The following is a 23,599-nucleotide window of genomic DNA, read 5'->3' as shown; positions in this document are numbered from 1 at the left end:
CTTATTGATACCTTTTTTAATATACATATTGTAAAAGTAAAAATGTGTTTAAAATGATTGCATATTCATCCTTATTATTTCCATTTTAGAAAACATTTTATCTTTTCCTATACGTATACATTTTTTTTAAAATGAGGTGTGAATAGCAGTTTAGCAGAGAATCACAGGCAGGCTGAAAATAAGACAAGGGGAAGAAAAGTCACACTAGTTAATGGCTACTTCCCCCTTTATTAAAAGTGTTTTTTAGAACTGTAGTTTGCAGTAAACTTTATTCTTTTATTGCTGAAAAAATGTAAAGAATAACAACTGTACTTGAATAAAGTTTTACATTTAGAAATCTAGACACTGAGCAAAAGGATGTGCATGATATACAGGTGCAAACTTGGTCACAGTGGAAGCAAATTACGAAATTTCACGTTTTGCACCTATGACACAGGAAAACATGAGTTTAAAAAAAAAAAAATGGTCATGCCTGCCTAACAAACTGAAGGCTAATCATGGCTCTTACTTTCTGTCAAACAAAATCAATGTGCATTTTTAAAAAAACAACTGGTACATAGAGGGATTATAGTCAGATACCAAATATAAAAAAAGAAAAGCCTGCTATGGTATATGGGTGGACGACGTTTCTCCAATTTATAGTATTAAAAAGTGGATTCAGATTTTCTTTTTTGTTGTTCAAAATATAGTCAAAACATAATAACTTTAAAACTAACAAGTTCAAATTCTTTCGCTTTAAAGGAACCACCACTGAAAGAGTCACATGTCAGATTTTCCCCATCTGTTGAAGAAATTTAACCATGAATATAATTTTATAATGGAAAATTTGGTTGTCCATAAGTAGCAGATACCAAGAGCTGAACACCCCACAATTCCTCACACCCCTCTTTGGGACTTCAGTAGTAATTAAAAATAACAATGAAGCCAATTTATGTGTTTAGTCACTCTTTTCACCTATTAGGTAGACATTTTCCCAGCCTGGTCTCTGCCCAAAGGGGTTTTTTTTTTTAAGTTTAAACAAGAAAGTCCTGCTGTTTTCAGAGGAGAGGAGAGTGAAAGAATGTATCCATTGTCTGGCTACACCGGAAGAAAGATAGGATGCAATGGATGGATATTTCAGTGGTAAAAGTAGCGAAATATAATCTTCTACTGAGCCAAAATTGGGAAATTTTTTTCTTTAAAATACACCCCTTTCCCGCCCCCAAAAAACATAAACTAGTCAATTCTATGATTATGTTAAGAGTACATGAACATTGCAAGTTTACACTCTGAAAACTCAGGAAATGATTATACTGAGGTTGCAGGCACAAAATTAGTTTATTCCTCCTTAAATATACATGTTACTATGGAGTCTGTAATAACATGATCACCTACTGTTTCTCAGATAATGCAGTATAATATGTTGTGTGCCCTTATTTTATTTTAGTAGCCTCTTAATATAATTCTGTAAAAACTGTCTTCAAAAATACTGCACAGCCACACCATTTTGTGAAGCAATAAACTTTGGTGGTCACAAAATGGCTAAAGAGAGTGAAAGTTAAAATAAGCTCTATTACCCTCCCTTTAAAATAGAGACTTTGGTTTTTTACAGAAGTAGTGCAATATATTTAGCTGCTTATGGCTCACTGACCATTTTTAAGTTATTTTTAAAATTAAATTTCGAACCAATACCTGCAATGAGGAAGCAATACATTAAATGGCCAAAAAAAAAAAAAAAGGTGGGGGGGGTATTTACTACCCATAGAATCTGACCCTTGGAATAATTTACCTGAAACTGAATAATGTAGGTATTTCAAAAATAAAAGAGGTGTAAAAAACATATTCTATGTTTAAAGGATCTGATAGAAACGTACCCTAAAACTATTGAAGAATGAGGATAGGGCCGTCTAATCCTTTGCAGCTGTTCTGGTGGATTTCATACAGAAGCTGCTTATTTTTACAGCCATATTTTGAAATGTGTTGAAATTTTGGAAACGGCAAGTCATTTATTTTCATTTGTTTTGTAAATATAAATCCATTTTACATAAGTAAAGTTATTAATAATGAATGTGTGTGATTGATAATTAACTTATTGTTGTATTCATTCTTTCTTTTTTATTAATTGTGTTTTGCATTGGAGTCAATGGGAGTTTTGCCAGAATAGGGACTGCAGGATCAAGCCCCACATTCATGTAGTAGGTGAAGCACTCTTAAATCAGTCTCTATGGAGTTATTTAGCTGTTACCAATTACTCTTGCATTGTAAACAATCGAAGTGCTTGTATCTGCAGGCAGTAGATAACCTGGAAATCAAATATATCAGCTCTACACAGATCCATGAAGAGATTGTCCTGTCAGCTAAAACAAGAGTAAAAGATGTGATTGTAAATAACACTCATAGGCCAAATAGGTTAGTGACATTATATAAAAGAAAAAAGGGAGAGAAGCCACCTAGGCAACAAGTTGAAATCTAATTGGAAAGTTGGTGAAAATCAAATCAAAGCCTTAAAAAACTTCAAGTTTATTGTAAGTTTATTTTGCTTTGTGCAATACTCACTTTCAGTGTATGGACTGCAGGCTTGCTTTGGAGCTTGTTTGATCCATTACTCTGAGTAAGACCTGGAATAGCATGTTGATGATGTCACAAATTTGTAAAGCCTCAGCAATTTACCCTTTGTTTCAAGTACTGAAATTATTGTTACTACTGTACTTAATTTTTTATATGTAGGGATTGTGTTTGGAAATAAAAGTTGTGGACAATATAGGAAATAGTTTAAAATTAGGTTTTTAATACTAAAATTAATCTAGCTTCTATTCCAGCATCACTTGAAAAACGTTATCTTAATTGGTTTGTTGTCATGACCACTACTTAGCATTATAATATTTTTCCTAGTTTTATTTCTCATTACCAATGAGAAAAATAAGAGCAAAATAATGGGTGTCCTATGCTGGGATTTTTAATTTTTTTAGTCTATCTGATGGTTAAGACAAGAAAGGGAACTATATATGATACAATTTAAAATGATTCCTTTATTAGAAATTGTCATTTTTTCAGTGATCTTGAAGTTTCATTCTGCCCCAAAGAAGTCATTGATAGTTTTTCCAGTTAGCATCATATTTACAGAGTAAGCAAATGGATTCTAAACCAGAAATATTGTTGCTGATATTTCTGTACAGAGTTCTAGGCTAACCTTATTATGTGGGTTCTTAGGCTTCTATCAGAGGAACAATACTTAGTAGGCTTTTGTTTCCTTTATAAGTGAATGTGAAGATGATGGTAATATTTGCTTTTCATCCATGTTTTAATGAAAATGTTTGATAAACCAACTTACTCTAAGGGTAAAAAGAACAAATCTATAAATTGTAATATTCCTGAACTGAAAATTTCTTGGAAAAGTGTCCTGAATGCACGCTTTTGATTTCTCCTAAAGATAGCTATTTAGTCCATTAGTGGATTTTTTTTTCTGCCAGCCTGGCTTCCTGTTGGTTTGACTGTGGAGTAGCAGGTGTACAATTCCAGAGTGTCTTTAAAAGTGGCTCAGCAGGGCTTCTCCGCCGTGCGTTCACAGGAGACAGCTCATCTGTTTAATCCTTATGTTTTAGTCAACCTTTCTTATTATGCGGACAGAGCTCTGATGCTCAGCTGGATTTTGACTCTCAGAATGAATTGATGGAGCTCTTTGATCTTTCTGTGTATTGCATCTGTTTCATCTTTCATCTTAATGCATGATCTTCACAACTCCAGCTAGTGCTTTATTTATTTATTTTTCCACTTGAATCCATCAATTTTACTTTGTTCTCCTTTTTTGGCATTCCTTTTTATGTGCAATGAACTAGATTGCATAATTTTAATATAATGATAATTAAGTTGGTATGTGTATTTAAAATAGGGTGACCAGACAGCAAATGTGAAAAATCTGGACAGGGGATGGGGGGTAATAGGAGCCTATATAAGAAAAAGACCCAAAAATGGGGGCTGTCCCTATAAAATCAGGACATCTGGTCACCCTAATTTAAAAATACAGAGGAAGACCAAGACAGCCATGTTTATTTAAAACATTTCCAGAGACTTGATCAGAATCTTTAAATGAGACGTACACATCTTTACAAATTTGCAAATTATTGTATACAATGTGTGTAATTAACAGACCCGATACTGAAAGGGCAGAAGATGTAATTTCATACATATTTGGGAAAGCCCACCACTCGAACTAAAAAGTCTCATAAATTCAGATTTCTAAGAGTATTTAGCAGTAGACTAGAACTAATATATAATGCATTCTTGAGATTTCCCATTAACATTTCAGGCTGTAGGCCCTAATTCAGTACAGCACTTAGATGTAAGTCCTTCCCTATTCAGGACAGCACTTAAACATGTGCTTAAATTTAAGGAAGTGCTTAAGTGTTGTCTTGAATAGGGATGCTTTTCTGAATCATGGCTTTAATCTGCATCCGACAGTTCTGATTAAAAATATTCATAGAACCATGTAGTAACTCTGTTAAATTGCATATAATCGATAGCAGGTTTTTAGCTTCAAGTACAACAGACAATAGGGGATTCCTTTTGTTGTTTTAATGAAACCAAGAAACGTGAAATTTAGATTATTCTTTAAATTCAACTAAAAGACTGTAGAAGTGTAGCATTTTGTAATTGTATGTTTGATTCTTATGCTTATACCAGAGAGTTTGTGAATTCTTTTGTTTTCTATAATATTTAGTCAGTGTTCAGTTGTGACAGTCCAGTTGTTGTGTGCGTGGGTAATGTACAGTGCTGCAAGAGCTTTTACAAGTGAGCAAAGAGCTGTTGGGTTTTCACAGCCAAAAGCTCAAAAGTGTTATCAAAGGGTCTTTCCTCATGAGGGGTTTACTGGCATATTTGATTGTCATGCACTGTCCTGGATATGTATCATAACAGCATATACAAAATGTTTGAATGACCTGAAGTCATGTCTCACCTACAGGAAAATGCACTTACTGCTTTTGTCCACCCACACAGAATGATGAACGTAGTTTGATTTAAGAAATCTCTTGGAAATAGGCAACAACTGGGGACTGCATTTCTTAGTGGAGTGCTCTCAACACTGAAATTCACTTCCTCGGTTGGTGTGGCAAAGCCTGAGTCTGTTGGCCATCAGCGCTATCTGTAAAGTCCCAGGCCCTTGTCTGAAGGAGGATTTTTTTTTTTAGAACGAATGGGTTAGTCCTTCAGTAATGTTGCCTATAGTATAGTATAGTATATCAACTGAATATTGATACTTCTTTAAATATTTTTGTACGTTAGATATTGTGAACAGTTCATTTTTAACACCACAAATACATTAATTCAATTAAAACTTTTACTGTTTTTTCAGATATGTTTTTCCCTAAAAATATAGCTTAAAATTTTCAAAGCCACCTAACTGATTAGGATACCTGTTGCTTTAGTACTAACGGACGTCGGCTATCCAAATCTTCTAGATTGTTCTGAAAATCTCAGCCATATAGTACATACGTATGAACCATCCATTATGTGTATGCCAAGACCTTGAATGCAGCACACACATTTATAAAACTGGTCAGACATCACAAATGTTTCTGAATGCTTATATATATAAGCTTTTTTAGATAATCATATTTTGCTTTGTGCTTACTTGAGGTCACTGTGTCATGGATAAGTACAGCTGATCATAAGTATAGTTGTCTGTAGAAAAGTGCTGTAATGTGGTTATTTTGAAATTAGATACGCTTAAAAAATGTGTATTTTCCCACAGTATAATAAACATATTTTGATCAATTTTGTTCCTTTTATGGTTTGATCATCTTTTGTTACTGCTTGACCGTGGAATCTTACAAATGCTTGCTGTCCCTAGTCACTAAGAATAACTTAGATGTGTTCATTCTCAGTGAGCCTCATTTTAGAGTTTATGAAAAGGAAAATGAGGCTTTGAAGAAAATAGCTACTGAAATTGGCCCATTTGATTGTTGTTGAGCCTTTGGTGCTGCTGCTCTAACGTCTCTGAGATTAATCAGGTGCAGTATATTATCTTTAAGGAAATTAAATAGTAGACTTAAAATTAAGAAGCCCATTAAAACAATTTGGCGAATTATTAAGTCCCTGACTGGTCAGAGGTGGACAGTTTGATGCTTTCATTGAGATGCAGCTTTAGGTGCATCCAGGTCCTAAATATTAATAGTTGGGCTTTCTTGACTTTCTCCTCAGAGGATAATCCTTGTGAACAACAGATGTGCTGTTCTAATACTTCTTTGTTTCCTGATGGTTTGGATATTTTAGTTTATACTGATTTGCTTCAGAACACTGCAGATGTGTTCTTTCAACTGTTTTATTAAGAGTCATGTACTAGCACATGTTCCTGTTGTATTATTATGCATGTTCCAGTTTAGTAGAGATAAAATATCTTCTTTGAGAAGAGGCTTCTGTTGTAAATGCACCTTTATTTTTGGAAAAATATCAAATGCTGCTTTGAAAATTAAGTAATTTATCTAAAATAAAATACTATGTTGCTTGAACAGCTTAGTATTTTTTCCCCAACAAAATGGGTTATGTTCATTATCTCTGTAAAAATATTCATTTAATTTAAGTTAGGTGCATCTATCATTTACTGCACATATTTACCATCACATAGTATAATTCTTTCCAGTTTTCTGTGTATGGGTGTGGGTCTGGCCTTTAATCAGGAGAGGCTCACAGGTTTCAGGAAGTGTGCCAGACCCAAAAGTTGTGGGGAACGGCATGATAGAATGACTCTCCACCTACTAATCCACACGCAATGGTGTAAGCCCTGCCATTATAGGAGGAAGTAATGCCAATGCCTACGTAATGCCAATGCCTACGTAATGCCAATGCCTACAGGACTGTGACAAGTTTACTTGGACTGATGCTTGATTCCCGATAAAAGTTTTCCCTGTGTGGAAAGCATAATTTCTTCTTCCAGAGGATGATGCAAATCTTTTCCATCCACTCTTCATTGTATAAGGCACAGGTAGCATCTCTTTTGTGCAAGACTGTTGAGTGTCTGCAAAATCAGAAGTTAGAGTTCCCCTTTCTGGCTTGTGTGTGTTTATTTTAGTAGGCATCAATTCATTTTTTGTATCACCTGGAATCTTCCCATAACAGAGGTTATGAGCTGACTTGTCTGCTTTTTTGTGTGCAATTGTTGCTGAGTTTTGTCTTTCTGTGCCATGGTGAGGGTTTATGAAAATCCTTCTGGCATTATGCAATGACTTAGGCAAGAAAGTGGTTCTGCAGATAACTACAATGGGAGTGACATTGCTTGTTTTCCCTGTTGGGGAAAAGGTGCACGTTGTTTCTACCTGATGAATAGACATCAGCCCATCCACCTCCTGGACAGAGGGGGCCTGTCCCACGCCTGCAAGCCAGAAAGGGTAGTACAGTTGGCGCTGGTAGTCTGCTTCAGTGTAGTAGAACTTGATATTGTGTCTGGTGCAAACAGTGTTTGAATATCCAGAGTATTTTCCACTCCATGCATCTGATGAAGTGGGTTTTAGCCCACAAAAACTTATGCTCCATACGTCTGTTAGTCTACAAGGTGCCACAAGACTCTTTGCCACTTTTACAGATCCAGACTAACATGACTACCCCTCTGATATCAGAGTAACCAAGGAGATCTCTTCAGCAGGTTTATCAGTACAAGAAAAGGACAGTGGCTGACAGAGGCAAAGGAAGCTCTTCTTACCACTCTCAGGCTCGTCTCTTCCTTTATCGTCTTGGCTACAGCCCAATAAAATCAAAGCCCTTCAAGCCAACAATCTTCTTACTGAATAAAGTTGAGTCTTTTGCCATTATAAAAACAAACCCTAGAATGGAAGTATTATTATTTTTCTTAAAATGTATCTGTATTACAGTAATGCCCTCAATGGGCTAGGTGCTAGCTAAACATATAGTCTCCCTCACAGTGCTTATGAGTGAAGATGCCAAGTGTGATTTATTTCAGAGGTGATTGAGTTTTGTAAAACATTTGAAGTTTTCCTTCTGTTCAATAACATACACATACATTTTGTCAGGCAAGATGATTCGTGATCTGCAGTACTAAAAAACAATACCCATTTCTATACTGTTGTGTACCCTCCCTCCGCAAAAAACTCATTCTTGGCTCGCTCAGGAACCAAACTGCCATTGGCTCAAGGGCTGGCTGAAAAATAATAGTTCTCTTTTGAAAAAAATGTCAGTTTCAACATTTATTTTTGTTCTAGAATGAAACAGATGTTTTGAAATTTTTCGTGAAAAAGTATGTGCATCTGGGTGTGTGTGACACACACCCACCCTGGAATAGCTACAAGGTACAGAGCAATATAAGGGAAATATGAGCCCCTGAGAGCAGGGACTTAAATATGGGTCTCCCACATCCCAGGTGAGTGCTCTAACCACTGGCTATTGGCTATTTTGAGGTGGGTCACCATCTCTCCCCCATTTTGACCAGAAATTCTATCCTGGACCTGAGAAACCTTGCCTATGAAAATTTTGTCAAAACTAATACATTTCTACAAAACTTAGTGATTTCAGTGTATTGGCATTTTCTGACAACAAAACACAACTTTTGTCAAAAAAGTCCAGACCACCTCTAATAGGCTGCCTCCCTGCAGTCGCACACAGAGGATAGCAACTTTGAAGGGGGGAATTAATGCAGCACTGAGCTGTACTAACTCCTGATGGGTTTGGAAAAGCATTTACCATGAAGAGATGTTTCCTTCTCAGATCTATCTGTGCTCCTGCCCCATATGTTCCTCCAAATCTACAGAGTTGTGCCATGCTTCATTGGCTTCTTGCCCTTATATTGCTCCTGTGCTCTCCTCTGTACCTTGTATCATAGTCAAGCATTTTAGGGCACCTATTAATTGGCAGACACTTGACACTAAAAGACATAATTTTTAAAACTACTGTGTTTGAATATTTGTATTTAATCACATTTTTCATTTTTATTTAAATTTATCATGTACATACTTCATTTTATATCATTTACATTTCACTTAATATTCTGCAATACAGTGTTGAGTTGTAACAATGGAAGTTTATTATAGTTGTATTTTTACAGTTAAACCACCAAGTAAATTTATTTCATTTAAAAGTAAATGAGTCTATATTAAACTGGCTTACGCAGTGCAGCTTTGACAGTATTTTGATCCAACAACTTAAAATACTCATCACAGCTTTTTTTCTTTAGTTGGTTGTTCCTGTTCCTTCATAAAGTTGTTTAATCTTGTTTTGCCTTTTCTTTGTGATCTGGGATCTTGCTTGCTACAGCAATCTCTGTGGAAAGTTGGGAATGTGTTTTGCTCAGAACAGGTGTCTCCGTTGGATGTAGGTGGTCACAATTATGGTCCCTGTGAGATGTTAGTGGAGGTGTCTTCCTCTCTCTAAACCTGGAGCTGCTGCATAGTAATTATGCTGTGGGTTTCTTCTGGTTGAGGATTCTTTCCCTAGAGTCTGTTCTGTAATTCTTTTCTTACTGTGCATCTTCTGTGCCCTTTACTCCACCAAACTTCTTTCTCCTCCTGTTCTAGGCATGATGTCTGGCACCTTCTACTAAGCGCTCTTCCTCTGTTTCCTCCTTGTGGATACCCTCTGTGATCTCCCCCCAAGCCCCATACATTCCTTGCCAATTTGCTATTTTCTTGAGATACCATTTAATATTAGATGTCAATAGGAAGAACAACTGAGACTGGGATTTTCAAAGCCTCAAGGGAGTTGAAAGCCTAAATCCCACTAATTTTCAGTAGCAGTTGGGTGCCTAACTTCCTTTGCCCCTTTGAGCACTCCAGCCTCAGAGTCCAGTTGTGTAGTGAATGAAAAAAACAAAAAGTTTGTCACATTTATACGCAATGGCCAAACTTAAATGCCGGTGATGTACTACTTTGAACATTCTTTCATACTGCCCTTTATGGATGGTACAGCTCCCCCAAATTAAGCAGTTAAACCACTACCTATTCTCCTTCACATCCCTCCTCACTTCTGCTGTGATGCCTACTGTATACAGACAGCTGACAAAGCCTAGGAAAGTAGCCAAGTGGGGATGACACAACCGATATGTTTGTATATTTCATATTATTAAAAATGAGACAGTCTTAGCTACCACCATATGGTGCATAAAGCTCATCTGTGCAAAGAATAAACTAAAGTAATATTATCGTTGCCTCAGCCTCCCATCACTCCCCCTGTTTGTTTGTTACACTCGCTTGTTGCATCTGGTCTGAAACCCAAGTTGTGTGCTGGGTCTAGCGCCTGTCTCATCTTCATGTTTGTACAGTGCCTAGAACAGTAGGGTCTGATACTAATTAGGACCTATATGCAATAGGGAAATACATATAAATAATAAAAGGCATAGTGCACAAATGGATTCTTAAATATCGAGTGAAATCCTGGCTCCACTGAAGTCAAAGGGAGTTTTGCCATTTACTTCAAGATTTACCTCTATAAACAGAGGTCCCTGTTTCAGCATTTTGTATGGCTGTAAATATTTTCCTGCCTACTTTTAGTCCAATAAATAGCAGGATAAAATTCTATTACAAGGATCAATTTGGGCAATTTGTGTTTTGATGATTAAGATAGATCTAAATGATCATTACAACCAGACCCCTTAAACTCTCCACATCAGACAGTTGCATAAAAGCAGAATTTCACACTTAGAAGGACAAAGCAAACTCTGATAACATTGTAATTTCAAGGCAGCATAACCAGATTATACCTGATATTCTCATAAACTGTTACATTTTCTATCTGCAGCTATTTTCTCCCTAGTGTTCAAAAGTGTGTGAAATTCTTATCAATCTTTTTAAATTTTAAAGAAAAACAAAGAAATGACTTTCAATATGATAATTAAAAGGGAATAAACAAAGCTAAGTACATGAGCTCTGAAAGGATATGTTTTTTGGAGAATAGGCTCTGAATCAAATAGTCAAATGTTCACTGCAAACGGTTCGGCCAAAACTGAAGTCCACCCTAGAGATTTACTATAGTTCCTGTGTAAATGCTACAAAATAGAACGTAAAAAGAAGAGTCCAAAAAAATGTTTGCATGTCATTATGAATTGACCATCATCACGGACGGTATTTATGCCTAATTTGTTAAATGTAATATCACCATACCTTTATTATTGTACAACCGTGTTTAGTATTAGTTTTTTATTTTCACTACTTGTATGCTGTTGACTTTTTCTATTCCACTTTATTTAATTCACTTTTTAGTACCTCACAATATGCTTAGTTTTTAACTACAATCTTGAAGCCAGGATGCAAAGCTGTACAATTTTCTGTTAAATAAAAAAGGTCAAACATAGTGTTGCTTCCTAGAGCAAGGCTGAAATTAACTATCAGATTAAATTTAGTTAGGATACTTTTATATTATGAGGTTATAATTTATTTGCATTTTTTAACCTTCTCACAGTGTAGGCTCCACTAAGCAGAATTTATAGACGATCAAACTAGTTGAGAAGGATGATGTCTACAGAGAAGCCTTTAATGGCAGCTAACTGCTTCTATGGGCCCAATTAAGGCTATCCAACTGTGAAACAGAATCCCTTGGGTAACAGTGCAGTCATCCTACACATATTTTTGGGGAGGAGGATGGAAGGGAATATCCACTGTAGCTGTAAAAAGGGAGTTTTGTAAATTTTCAGATTATTTTTTTCGATTCTTTAAACTTTCAAGATGCATTATTAATAAGGTCAGGGTTGAAGTCCCTCACTACAGCTTTACATATGCACCACAGTCAAAACTTGAAGCCCTAGTCACTGTGCTAGAGATATGGATGTGCTTTTGGTCCCAAATCAATCTTGTCACTCCTCAGAAAGCAATGAAAGATAATAAGTACTATTCACCTGATTGCCTTCCTGCTCGGAGACAGCTGGTGACGCTTGTCTTCCTGATAGCCAGGAGTTTCAGATCTAAGGCAGGGATAAAGAAAAGCTGGGAGCTTGCTGAATCTAAATTTGACAGTCGATGGCTGTGTAGAGGGTCAGGAGGGATAGAATCTGTGACACGTATGAGAAAGGAACAAAATTTATCTGCTCTGGTCGCAATGATTAGATGTCTCGTTGTCTGGCTTTCTTACAGTGGATGATTGATCATACCCGCCAGCTGGCTAATATCATAATTAACAAAGTTGCTACCACATCTGAGAAGTATAATCGAAAAATTTACCAGCAGTGTGATGCCATTGTCACAAAGATCATAAGCATTACAGAGTCGACTTTTGCAATCCTGGAGCTGCAGAACTATGTAGATGTGCTGAGAAGGGGTGCACTTGTACAGCTAAAGGTATGTTTGTTCTTTTCACAATAGCACTTGCTCTAATTGTCTCTCGTTAATTTAGGCAAATGTTCTTATGACTTTTAGGTTTCATTTCATGGTGCCACATGGAGAAATTTGGTTGTTTTATCTGGATTTTTAAAGCAGTTATAACAGAAACCAAGAATAAATTTTACCTAAGAATAAAAAGATTAATAATCAAAAATATAGTTTGGCACTGTGCACCTTATTTTTGTGTCAAACACTGTTTGTCAAAACTGTGAATGTGGTGGTTGTCATTGCTGATTTTCTCAGTTATAGGTATTACAAAAATGTTGGCAGCTTATCATTTAGAAACTAAAAATATTGTTCAATTTGTATTTTGTGATATTTTCTTAGGGTTTTTAGTTTAGTTTGAATCTGATTAAAAGATTAAAGGAAACAGTTAAAGCACGGGGCTCTTCCATTTGTAATTTAATGTTAAGGAATGTTGTTGCTAAAATATACATGTTTGTATTTACGTCTATATGTAAAAACTGAGAACAATATCTGAGCTGCTATCTAGAGACCCAATTCACATTGCACTTAGAAAACGTTGTGTAAGCATTTCACTTATTCTTTTCTAGATTTACTTGTTTCTCAGAGTTAAAAATTATTCTGCTGAGCCTTTTCTTCTTTGCCACTGTATTTTTATATTTGTGTGCTCTACTTGGTTGTTCAGTTATGCGCCGGAATATGTGTTGAAAATGCCCGCCTGACATATTGCTAATGAGTGTGAATATTGACAGTGACAGGAGTGTTTGTGTATGTGTGTCTGTGTGCCATATAAAAAAAACAAAAAGAGGAAGAGAGAGAGACAGAAAAGGAAATACTGGGAGGTAAAAGATTATATTTATATTACAGTGTGTGACAATGCTATTGTTATAGTTAAACAATACATTTGAAATATAAATGGGGTAGTATACAAAGGTTCCTCCACTTCCTCTCAGGGATTAGTAAGGCCAGTGTGGGAGCCTTTTGCTTATTACTCTTTGTGTGCACAAGTAATTGTAACTTTTCAACGTCAATTTCCAGAATTTTGGAAGCAAATTCCTTGTGTTGCACTCTAGTTTTATATCAAGTCTTCATCAGGTGTTCTTTTGGACTTCTACCTATTTAACTATAAAGGTAAAATTGTTAGGAGCATTCAAATGATATTGTTTGACCAGAGGCTGGAAAGATTGTATTACAAATTAGCTAATATGATTGACTTTTATTTTGGACAAAAAATGGAAATATCTATGCAGACCCTTTCTGTTAGCAGCTAAGTCTTGTATTGTTTTCAAGATATATTAAAATAATTAATAATGAAACGTAATTCTGGATAGTATTTTACAGAGATATTTTGCAGTCCTCAGCCAAATTAAATGCAGTAAGATATTACTTTTATTTAATAGACAAAATAAGAAGTGGTAACTGAAACCCTCATTTTTAATGGACAATGCCTTTGTATCAAAATAGGACATTGCTCTGGCTGGAAAATGTTATTCCTATCATCAATTTCCTATTGTCAGTGGTTTTAGCATAGCCTGGTATTTCTATTGCTATTCAAGAGCAGTTTAAAAAACTTATAAATCAATATTTTGTTTCGAATAGGAAATGTAGTGAATAGCAGCGAAATAGATTAGTGATGTAATTGCAGACAATAGGCAAGATTAAGTTACTACAACAGTGTATTGTTGTTTTAACCTAAACCCCATAATATTTTATGTAATTGAGACTTTGTGCATTGTTAGAACTCAGTTGGAGTATCAAACCTCTGTGAGGATTAGAGGGGTCCACTAAAGCAACTGTCACAGCAGATGTGCCTGGTTTTTAACAGGATTATTTCCTGAGATGTGAAGAAATGAACTCTTGTAATAGTTTTAGAGGAATTAATAATGTTAGTAAAATGTTAATGGTGAATGTGCTAATGTAAAGAGTTAGAAGATTAGTAATGCAGTCTTTTGCATGGAAATAAGGATATAATAAATGTCCTGCAGGTGATTGGAGCTGCAACAATTTTATTGGAGATTAAAGTTTTATTGACTTTTGCTAGGGTGATTAACCCTTCTGAAATTAAAAAGCATGGCTAAATTATTCTGTCCAATTTAAATGCAAACACAGAAAAGAGTGGTTTGTCATTCAGGATTTTAAAAAAAAATGTTTTAATTTTCATTTTTGCATGTCAGTGAGATACGATTGCAGAAAGAGGAAGATTTAGTTCTGGCAAAACTAGTCCAGTGGCAAAGTGAAGAACTGATGTGGCTGTCATGGTAAAGGAATTCCGGAATAAAGAACCACTGTCCGAAGCTAATCTTTACACACGGGAGCTAGATGGTATCAATGGAAAAAAATGGGAACTCATTAAAGAGGTATGATATATAAGTCATATTGATGTATTTTGTCTCCCTTAGAACTTGATCCAACAAAGAATTTCTCACAAGTGAGCAACATTACTCTTGTGAGTAGTCCTATTGAAGTTAACAGGACTACTCTCATGAGTAATGTTGCTGACCTGCACAACCCTTTGCATTTGGAGCTTGATCCTGCAGGGGACTGAGATCTCTAGTTTTGGATCAATAAACCACATAAGCACCTGTTTAAATGTAAGCATATGAGTAGTCCCATTGAAGTTAAGATCTACTCACATGCTTAGATGCTTTGACTTCAGTGGTACTACTCACATTGTTTAATATTAAGAATACGCTTAAGTGCTGAAGAGGCCAAAATCACCTGGCAGGATTGATCCCAAAAGTACATTTGCACCTAACCACATGTGTGACTTGAGTAGTTCATTGAAACCAATGGGACTGGTCACATACGTAAAGTTTTTTGTGTTTGCTTAACTGTTTGCAGGATTGTGGGTTGGGTTACAAGGACCACTGTACTGCCTTAGAAAATTTCAGCAGTCTCCAACATAATTTCTGATAGATTTTGGTTTTGCATTGCGTTAGGTTTACATTAAAATTATGTTACAAAAAGTTTTAAACCCTATTAATTTATTTGTATAAAACGATAATGTCTTGATTTGTATAATGTCTTGATTTGTATAAAACGGTAATGTCTTGATTTTCCTCAGGAATTCTTTCTTAGAAATGGCTTCAGAACTATCTAATTTGTTCTTATTTAGTTTTTAAATAAAAAGTAACTCCAAGTTAGTGAATAATTTTGTAGTCATTTATGGCTAAATTGTGTCTTCACAATTCACCCAGGGTAAGGATCTGTGTATTGCTGGTCTGCCCCGAAGCAGTTCAGGAGGAAGATAGTGACCGTCTGAGGGCTTGGCTCCACAAAAATTGAACCAAAATAATTCAATCCATTTAAATTCATACCTTCCATTGTTTCAGTATAAATCTGCGTGTGGGATGTTCACATGTTGGATAAGAGGCTTTCACCAAAATATCAGTGTGTGTGAATTAAAACCAGTCCAGTTCTTTTTTATCCAGTTTGTGTGTAGACAAGCCCTCAAAAGGTCACTGTTTCCCTCCCAGTTCCCCCCACACATCTGGAGAAGGAGTAAACTATACCAGGTTAACATCTTTCCCCATTCCCTTCCCTATTCTGTCCCCTCCTGGCTACCTGCCTCTCCTCCTGCATGGCTAGCCACAGTGCAGGTATCTGGATCAGCTGTAATGGCCACTTCACTGACCCAGCCCTTAGCGGCTCAGTGCATAGTAAAAAGTTCCTATCCTTTTCTATAGCTCTACACTATTAAAATGATAATAAATGTACTATCTCCATTCCATATTCATTTTTTCCTCTCTTTCATCAAAGAAGAATTCATACTGAATTTACCAAGGTAAAGCAGTCCAAGGCATTGTAGTGCAGAAATTAAGGAGCCGGAAGTAGTAGCTCACTGCTGCCTAGTCTTTTCATTTACACTTTAAACAGCCTTCAGAAAGACAGTCTTCTGCTTGTGGGACCCCAGGAAGAAAGTGAGGTAGAGATGAAAACTATACTTGTGGTGGAGTGACCTAGATGGAACAGCTGGCAAAAATATAGAGGGGATCCTCCAGAGTAATGAATTATACCTTGAGGCTTGGATTAGCAGCATGTTTAACTAAGAGATCCATTTGCTAAAAGGATCATTGCCTGATTCTTAATTATGGGACTTGCAGTCCATTCCACATTTATAAACAACTCATTGTCTCTCTTTTGTGAGGGTGTAGATTACTAATGATTAGCTATCAGCTTTTGCCTCTGAAGTTCTCAAATCTTAAATTTACTGTATAAAAATGATAATTTTTACAAATTATACAAATAGTTTACAAAACTAATTTGTACTGAAATATCATGCATAATCAAATCCACACTAGGTATACCAAATAAATATTGAAATTATAATGTCCAAATTAATTTAAATACATAGAGTATGATATTTAGTACTACCTACTGTAAATTAAACAAGCTTGGTCTTCTCAGACCTGAGTTTCTTTAATAAGATTTCCTTTAACACTAGGTATCCATCACATTTTGCTAATAAAGGGTACCTCTATAATCTCATGCATTTTGTCTCTTCATTACCATTAAATATGCCCATTCCCTCCCATATTGTAAAGTGAAGTGATAAATGAGCAGTAGATGAGTTACATGTGTGTTTGAGAAATTCTTCATGTACTAATCAACTTCAGTGTGAACCTCTTTTAGTTATTTAAATATGCAATAATTCTTTGATCAATATTAGTTAATACCATCTTAAATTTCCATAAATCTCAATAACAATTAATAAATGCAAAATTCAACAAATATTGGTATTCTAAGAGAGTATTAAATTTTCCAGCGAATGGTGAATTGTGCCGTGATGGTGCTTAGTGAAGAGAAGCTCTGAACTACATTTGTTTATATTTACTGATGTAGTAAGGGTATAACAGCAAACCCAACTATGTACAGTACTTGCCCACATTCCATTAAAAACAGCTCTGTAATTACTTTAGGGTGGAGGAAAGCACCAGCTGGGTTTTATGCTGTTACTGTAGTGCTTTTGCTACAGTGTGTACTGTTTAAAGCAGCATTAGTGACTGCAGCTTTTGTTTTGCTCTCTTAAGAAAATATTAATCAGGCAGAAGGAAGTTCTTTCAGAGACAGGTCAAATCAGCTGTTTTGATGAAATACAGTGTATGTCAATGTAAAGGAATTATTTGACAGACTATGGACAACTGCTGTTCAGTTTAACATTTACATGACAAGTGGGTGAATGTCCCTCTCTTATAAGTCAATGCAGAGGAAGTGGAAAAGAGGTGAGATTATATTGTTGCTTCATACTGCCTTCAGACAGGATGGCAGGGGGAACTTTATATGCTTTTAGTTTGTCTTGGTAAAAGTTAGAAATTGCGTTATCCTAAATTTCAAGATTTGATTATAGTAACAGCAGTCAATGTGGCTAATTGATATTTTAACAGCCAAATACTTCAGAATACTATTTTCTACCATACACTTTAATTTGTTTTCTTTTGAATTCTTTGTGAGGTGGATAAGGTGCACTCGGTAATGTATTAATACATTTTAGTGGTATTCAACTCAAACAGCTAAATTAAAACTGGAGGTTTGTTAACCCATTTAACTACGGTACTGGAAACTTTAGCATTTTCATACATTCTACACAACAGCAAATTACGCAGTACAGTGTGTGTGTGTATTTCTTTCTGATTCAAATAAATGCTATGCATTTTCAAAATCTTTATTGGGTTAGTCACTGATAATTACAAAGAGTTAATATATTAACATAAATATTTTAGTAGAAATGAGTAATTTTATTATAATCATAGTATACAATGTGGATATTAAAAAGTTTATTTGAAAGTGAGTATTTCTGAGCTATGGGACGGGAGAGACCTGCTGTAGTCTAAGAAAAGATAACATGCTATTTTGAAGAGAAATCAATTTTGCTTTATATTGTTCTCTTATGAGAACAAGAATTAGCCTGAGGTAGGCAAAATGGTAGATTAATTTTAGACATCTGTTAAAAATCAATAATTCCCTTTGTCAATTTTTTTCATCAGGTTCAGAATTTATGGAAGACTATCTACAAACTGACAAAGGTATTTTGTCAGCTAGACTTGCATAGCCTTTTGAAAGTGCCCACAACTATGAAAACAAAAGCTGAAGAATTTAAAATCAACATGTCACTTATAAAAGCTCTATGTACACCTGGGATTTAGCCAAGACCCTGGAATATGATGAGTCAAAAGGTAAAAGACTATGTGTTTGTTGTCATGAGTGTTCCTACTTTGAATGTATTGTCTAATACAAATTAAGTATTGCCTTTGATATTAATGTACAGTTGTCCCTGTGCTTTACTAAATGTTGTTCGGTGAAAATGTAGAAAAAAACCAGGGGAACTGGTATTTAGTAAGAGGCTTTGAAAACAGAGCTGTAGAAATTTAAAGTTCAGTAATTTGTAACCTGGAGTATTTTGGTGTAATTTGGTATTTACTATTGTACACTGTTAAGATGAGGTGAACATGGGAAGAGATCTCTTACATAAATGGGAGAAAAGAGAGACATTTTTAGTGGTGGTTTCTTGAAGATAGCTAACATATACCTTCTCTGAAGAAAAGAAAATGAAAATGCGCTGAGGGCATTTTCATTAAGAAATTGCTAGTCAGGATATGAGAGCATGTTTGACCAGCATAGCCCATAAATACATAAATATTTGAAGAAACAACCTTGTAAGTCCTGTCTGATGATATTAAACCTCTATTCAGACATGAAACAACTGTTCTATATGGAAACATTGAGGAATACATTTAAACAAAAAATACAGTCCAATTTCTGAAAATACAGGCCAATTAAACAGTGAGATTTAATTTAGATATTTTTCACTGAGGCTACATCAGGTATGTATTAGTGCTGATTTACACTTTATTTCCTCATCTTATCTGCAAAAAGAGACTCATGCTTATTGGAATATTACTGAAGAATCTAGCTTTCCCCCCAAATTACACACTTTTTGCATAAATGTGCCTAATTACCTGAATTCAGTTTTGATTAGCAGTGTTAATTGATGCAGCTGTGGATGGGATCTGTTTACCTAAATTACCATGTGCAAACAGCAATACGTCTGAAAGTGAATATGCTAAACTGAAAATACTAATTAACTAAGACAAATTGTTATTCAAGTCACATCTCAGAGCTTTTTAATGAAAGCCTGGATGTGTCAGAGCTTTATAATATTCAGACAGAAATGTCTATATTACATATGATTTCTAAATTTAATTCCTGGGAACAGATGGGATGTCGGCCGGGGTTCTTTTGAGTTGCTTCCAGTATTAATGTGAAAATTTTACTCTATTGGCAACATTCATGGTGGGTGTTTGTTTGTGTGTGTGCGTGTGTGAGGGAAAAAGAGAGAGAGAGAGAAACTCACTCTGCTTTGACAATGTGCCAACCCAGTGCATCGAGACTAGTCTATTTTTTGACCAATATATTTGCAAATTTTATCCACACACTGTCCCCAAAATGAAGATAAATATACTATCTTGCAAATTTAATAAAATCAGTTAGTAAATTTAATCACACCATGTAACAGAAAGGTTAAACAGGCTGCTCTCAATGAAAGATTTTTTTTTCATTTTTTGCAACAACAACCTGTCAGCTTTCAGTTTAAGAGGAGGAGTGGTGTGTGCTTGCAAATACACATTCTTTGCCTTTAAATTTTGCTGTTGCCATAGGACAGAGTATTAAAAAATTAATAGAATGACAAACAAGTGAAAATTCATTATTTCTGTGCTTACCTTTTGTATGAAGTTCTCTTCCATTGATAATGAGAGTAACTACCATTACTGTTAATAGGAGTTAAATAAATTGGAGCAGAGACCCCTAATATTATAAATATGAGCCCTTTTCTTACACCACAGTTTGTGTTCCTGAGAAACAAAATGGTAGAATATCAGTAATGACAACATGGGTGACTGTTTTCAATTGTAGACCTTGAAATGGAATTACATTAAACTATATTCCAAAAGTGTCACACAATGGCCTTTTTTTTAATATGTTATTTTATTTTAATTTCAACAATGCAGAATCTGGTATACAGACAATGTATTGTCCACTAGTTAGAGTGGATATTACAATGTAAATATGCTGCAGTCTAGCACCAAAGAGCATTAAGCACATATGGAATGACTTAAACCAAAGTGAAGAATGAATGTCAGAATAATATGTGTACTCTATATGTGCATTCTCCAACTTATTTATTCTTATGTTTGTGTGAGAGTTAAAATTTCAGCAGGTCTGTAATGGGGACCCATCAGCGTTAATGCAAAGCCCAATAATTTCTTCATAAGCTTTCTGTACTGTACTGTGAAAATGCAAAGCACAGATTACAAATATTGTGCCTAATTATTAATATGAAAAGAATTATTACAGTTGTAATCGCTTAATTGACAGATTTTGACATTGCTGCCATAATTTTCTCAATTTTGATAATAGGACTAGTAAATTTAGACATGTAGGGTTGTATTTTTTAAAATTGTTGCCAATTATTATTCCTGGCGAGTGAGCCACATTTTGTTCTCTGTTACACCAGGGTAAATATAGAGTAGCTCCATTCATTCCAGTGAAGTTACTCAGATTTGCAACAGTGTAATGGAGAGCAAAATTTGTCCCTAGTATTGTAAGTGTATTGGATGCACAATATTATTTTCAAAGGTACAACAGTCTTGCTTTTGCACAAGTAAATGTGTGCAACTAATTATGTTGTCAGCCAGGCAAGCATTATCTACGTCACTGTAAGTTCTAGTAATTTACTAGATGATGTACCAGGAAATTTCAGTCAAGCCTTCTTTTACTTAGGTAGGCTCTCCTCACATGAAAACCAGCATATCTAATGATTACTTCCTATACTTTTCCTCAGTCTGTGCTTAATATACTCAGTATTTTACAAACAACTTAACAATAAATGTGTGTGTTTGAAAAATTAAGAGACTGAGTTGGAAGATACTGCTCTAAACATGTCTGGCAGGTTTAAATATTATACTTTCACCTTGTGTTAAAATGCATACAAAAACCAAAACCTGTAAACCACCAGAACATTGTTCTTGGTGATTGCCACTATGTAGACTATAGCATCTGATCTCCTCTCCTGCATGGAGCCAATAGGGTTCACACAAAATATATCTGGTCCCATATGTTCAACATGCTAGATTGATCTTTTAGCCTAGGAATGAATGTTGGAGACTTAACAAGCATTCCTCTCCTCTGATCTGATCACTACCTCACATAGGTGGAGATCATTACATTTCTCCTTCCATTAGGAGAGCAAATCAACAACGCTGGTTCACCCTGAAGGTTCCTGAATCTATCTATCTTATAATATTTTCTAGAAATGCAAATTATCCAGCTGCAAGGCCCTCCTTTCTCACCAACCATGAAGATTTCCACTGACAAATTACTGAGGCAAAAGAGTAGAACACTAATGAGCAAGCCAAGTCTGTGCCACTGCAGTAATAGAAGTAAAGCAACAATTCTACTCCTCCACCAACACAGCTGCAAAATCATGACTGGCTGACCTATTCTGTATAGTGAAATGGCTCTTCAATCCAGACTCTATATCCCAGATACTTCACCCAAGCACTAACTACTGCAAATTCAGATATTTCTTGTGGGGGGGGGATTCCAGCCCTTCCCGTAGCAGGGACCCCATTCCGGTTTTCGCTTGTGCCCCCCCGTACCTCCCACAAGAGCCCCGGGAATCTCTTACCCACACAGTGTGAGTGTGTGCCTCCTGGAGTTGAGTTCTCAGAGGGCTTCCCTGTGCTCTGCTGTACAGGAAAAGACTCCCAGTGTGCCAAGTTGCAACATCAGTTGGCCTAGCTGTCCCTCCATCATCTGGCCAGACTGGCAGCCAGGCCAAATTTAAGTGGTGTTGAGATCCTGTGCACCAGGCTGCAATGCAATTTAGCTTGGCCTCCCCTCCCTCTGTCTGGAGGGGCAGCTGAGTCAAATTTCAGTGGTGGTGTGACCATGGAAGATGGAGTGATGCTCTGACCATTCCAGCAGCAGCTGCACAGATTTAGCGGTGGGCCTTGGCCCCCCAGCTCCGCAGCCTGTGGAACTTTGAGCAAGTGCAAAAACTTGGGGGAAGGTGGGACATTTGCCCCAGCCTCTTCACTGGTGCCACTGCTGCAAAGAGCTCTTATGTTACTTTGCAGGGGAGATAAGTCAAATATGATGGGATTTTACAGAGCTAGAGAAGTCCATAACTTCTCTAACTTGGCAATAACCAGCCACCATCCCCAGTGCAGATTGCGCCCATCATGCAAGGTGAAGCTCAAGAAGATTTAGGAATATTTGACCCACCACCTTAAAAACACATCAGTGCTCATCCAGGATGGTGAATGCCAGGAAAGAACAAGTGTGTACATTGCTAATGGAAATTATCAGAGAATTCAGAGAATTGAACCTGGCAACTTTCCTGTAAAGTGCAATCCATTCACTGAGCAATGTGCATCCTCAGAGGCCTGCTTGACTCTTCATATAGTGCAGGAGACCAGCCTGCATCAGCCTTCTTCATCCATTCTGTGCACAGAAGGATCTGACCATGATCTGTATTTGTCATCTAGAAGCTGCATTACTGTAACTGTGTTCTGATTTCCCCCACTGGATCTCAGGCTTCTTCTGTGCCAATTCACTCCCTTGGTTGTGATTTTCAGAACTAGAAATGGGTCAGTACCCTGCTATATCAGTGACTACTTTCCATCCATGGCTCACCAAGACATACGCACCTCACAAAGCTTAGGATGAAATGTGTGAGTATTGTATATGGCAATCAGATAGAAGTACCTTTATAGACTAATTTTGGGGGATGTTTCCAAATGGTGAGGTTCGTTAACCTGTGAAGAAGTCTTTTGAGGGAAGCGTTGGAAGCATTATTACAAGAGTCATTTCAAATTAGATTGAACCAAAGAACTCAAAAATATACTGTTGGAAATAATTATTCTTTGGCAGCAGGATAGACAAAAGTGATAAAGGCTTTTCTGTAATGAATTTTTAATTAATTACAGGCCCAAACCTTCAAGGTGCTAAGCACTTCCTGAAGACAATTAGAGTTGAGGGCACTCAACACCATGGAAAACTGGGCCCTACAGCTGTTCATTCAAAGGCTATAGGCACTGAGCTTTTGCTTTTATTGGTAACATACAACATAGAACAACTCCTCTGTTTTTAACCTTTCAGATCTTCAAGACACAGGTTAATCCATCATTATCTATTTGTTGTAGATTTATTCATAAATTGTTCCATAGTGAAGTGTCAAAAAGAATAATAGCTGTGTCCCTGTGGATTAATTTTTCCATGGGATTGTCTCCTAAATTTATTTTTCCAAAGCAAACACATAGGTTCTTCTTGCTAATGTGAGGGAA

At 36.1% G+C, this 23,599-nt stretch overlaps 1 long non-coding RNA gene across 6 annotated transcripts in view; it reads left to right on the top strand.

The window, feature by feature from the left end:
- The window catches only part of LOC125630061 (uncharacterized), a 94,309-nt gene that overhangs the window by 51,609 nt on the left and 19,101 nt on the right, over positions 1-23,599 (top strand). For all 6 annotated transcript variants that reach the window (XR_007354543.2, XR_012666416.1, XR_007354542.2 and 3 more), the window contains 3 exons: positions 12,045-12,248; positions 14,429-14,611; positions 18,239-18,427. This is a non-coding gene — a long non-coding RNA (uncharacterized LOC125630061). The remainder of the gene's footprint in view (positions 1-12,044; positions 12,249-14,428; positions 14,612-18,238; positions 18,428-23,599) is intronic.

The sequence above is a fragment of the Caretta caretta genome, chromosome 1 (genome assembly GCF_965140235.1).
Source record: "Caretta caretta isolate rCarCar2 chromosome 1, rCarCar1.hap1, whole genome shotgun sequence".
Taxonomy (NCBI): Eukaryota; Metazoa; Chordata; order Testudines; family Cheloniidae; genus Caretta; species Caretta caretta.
This window is presented reverse-complemented; position numbering and strand designations above follow the sequence as displayed.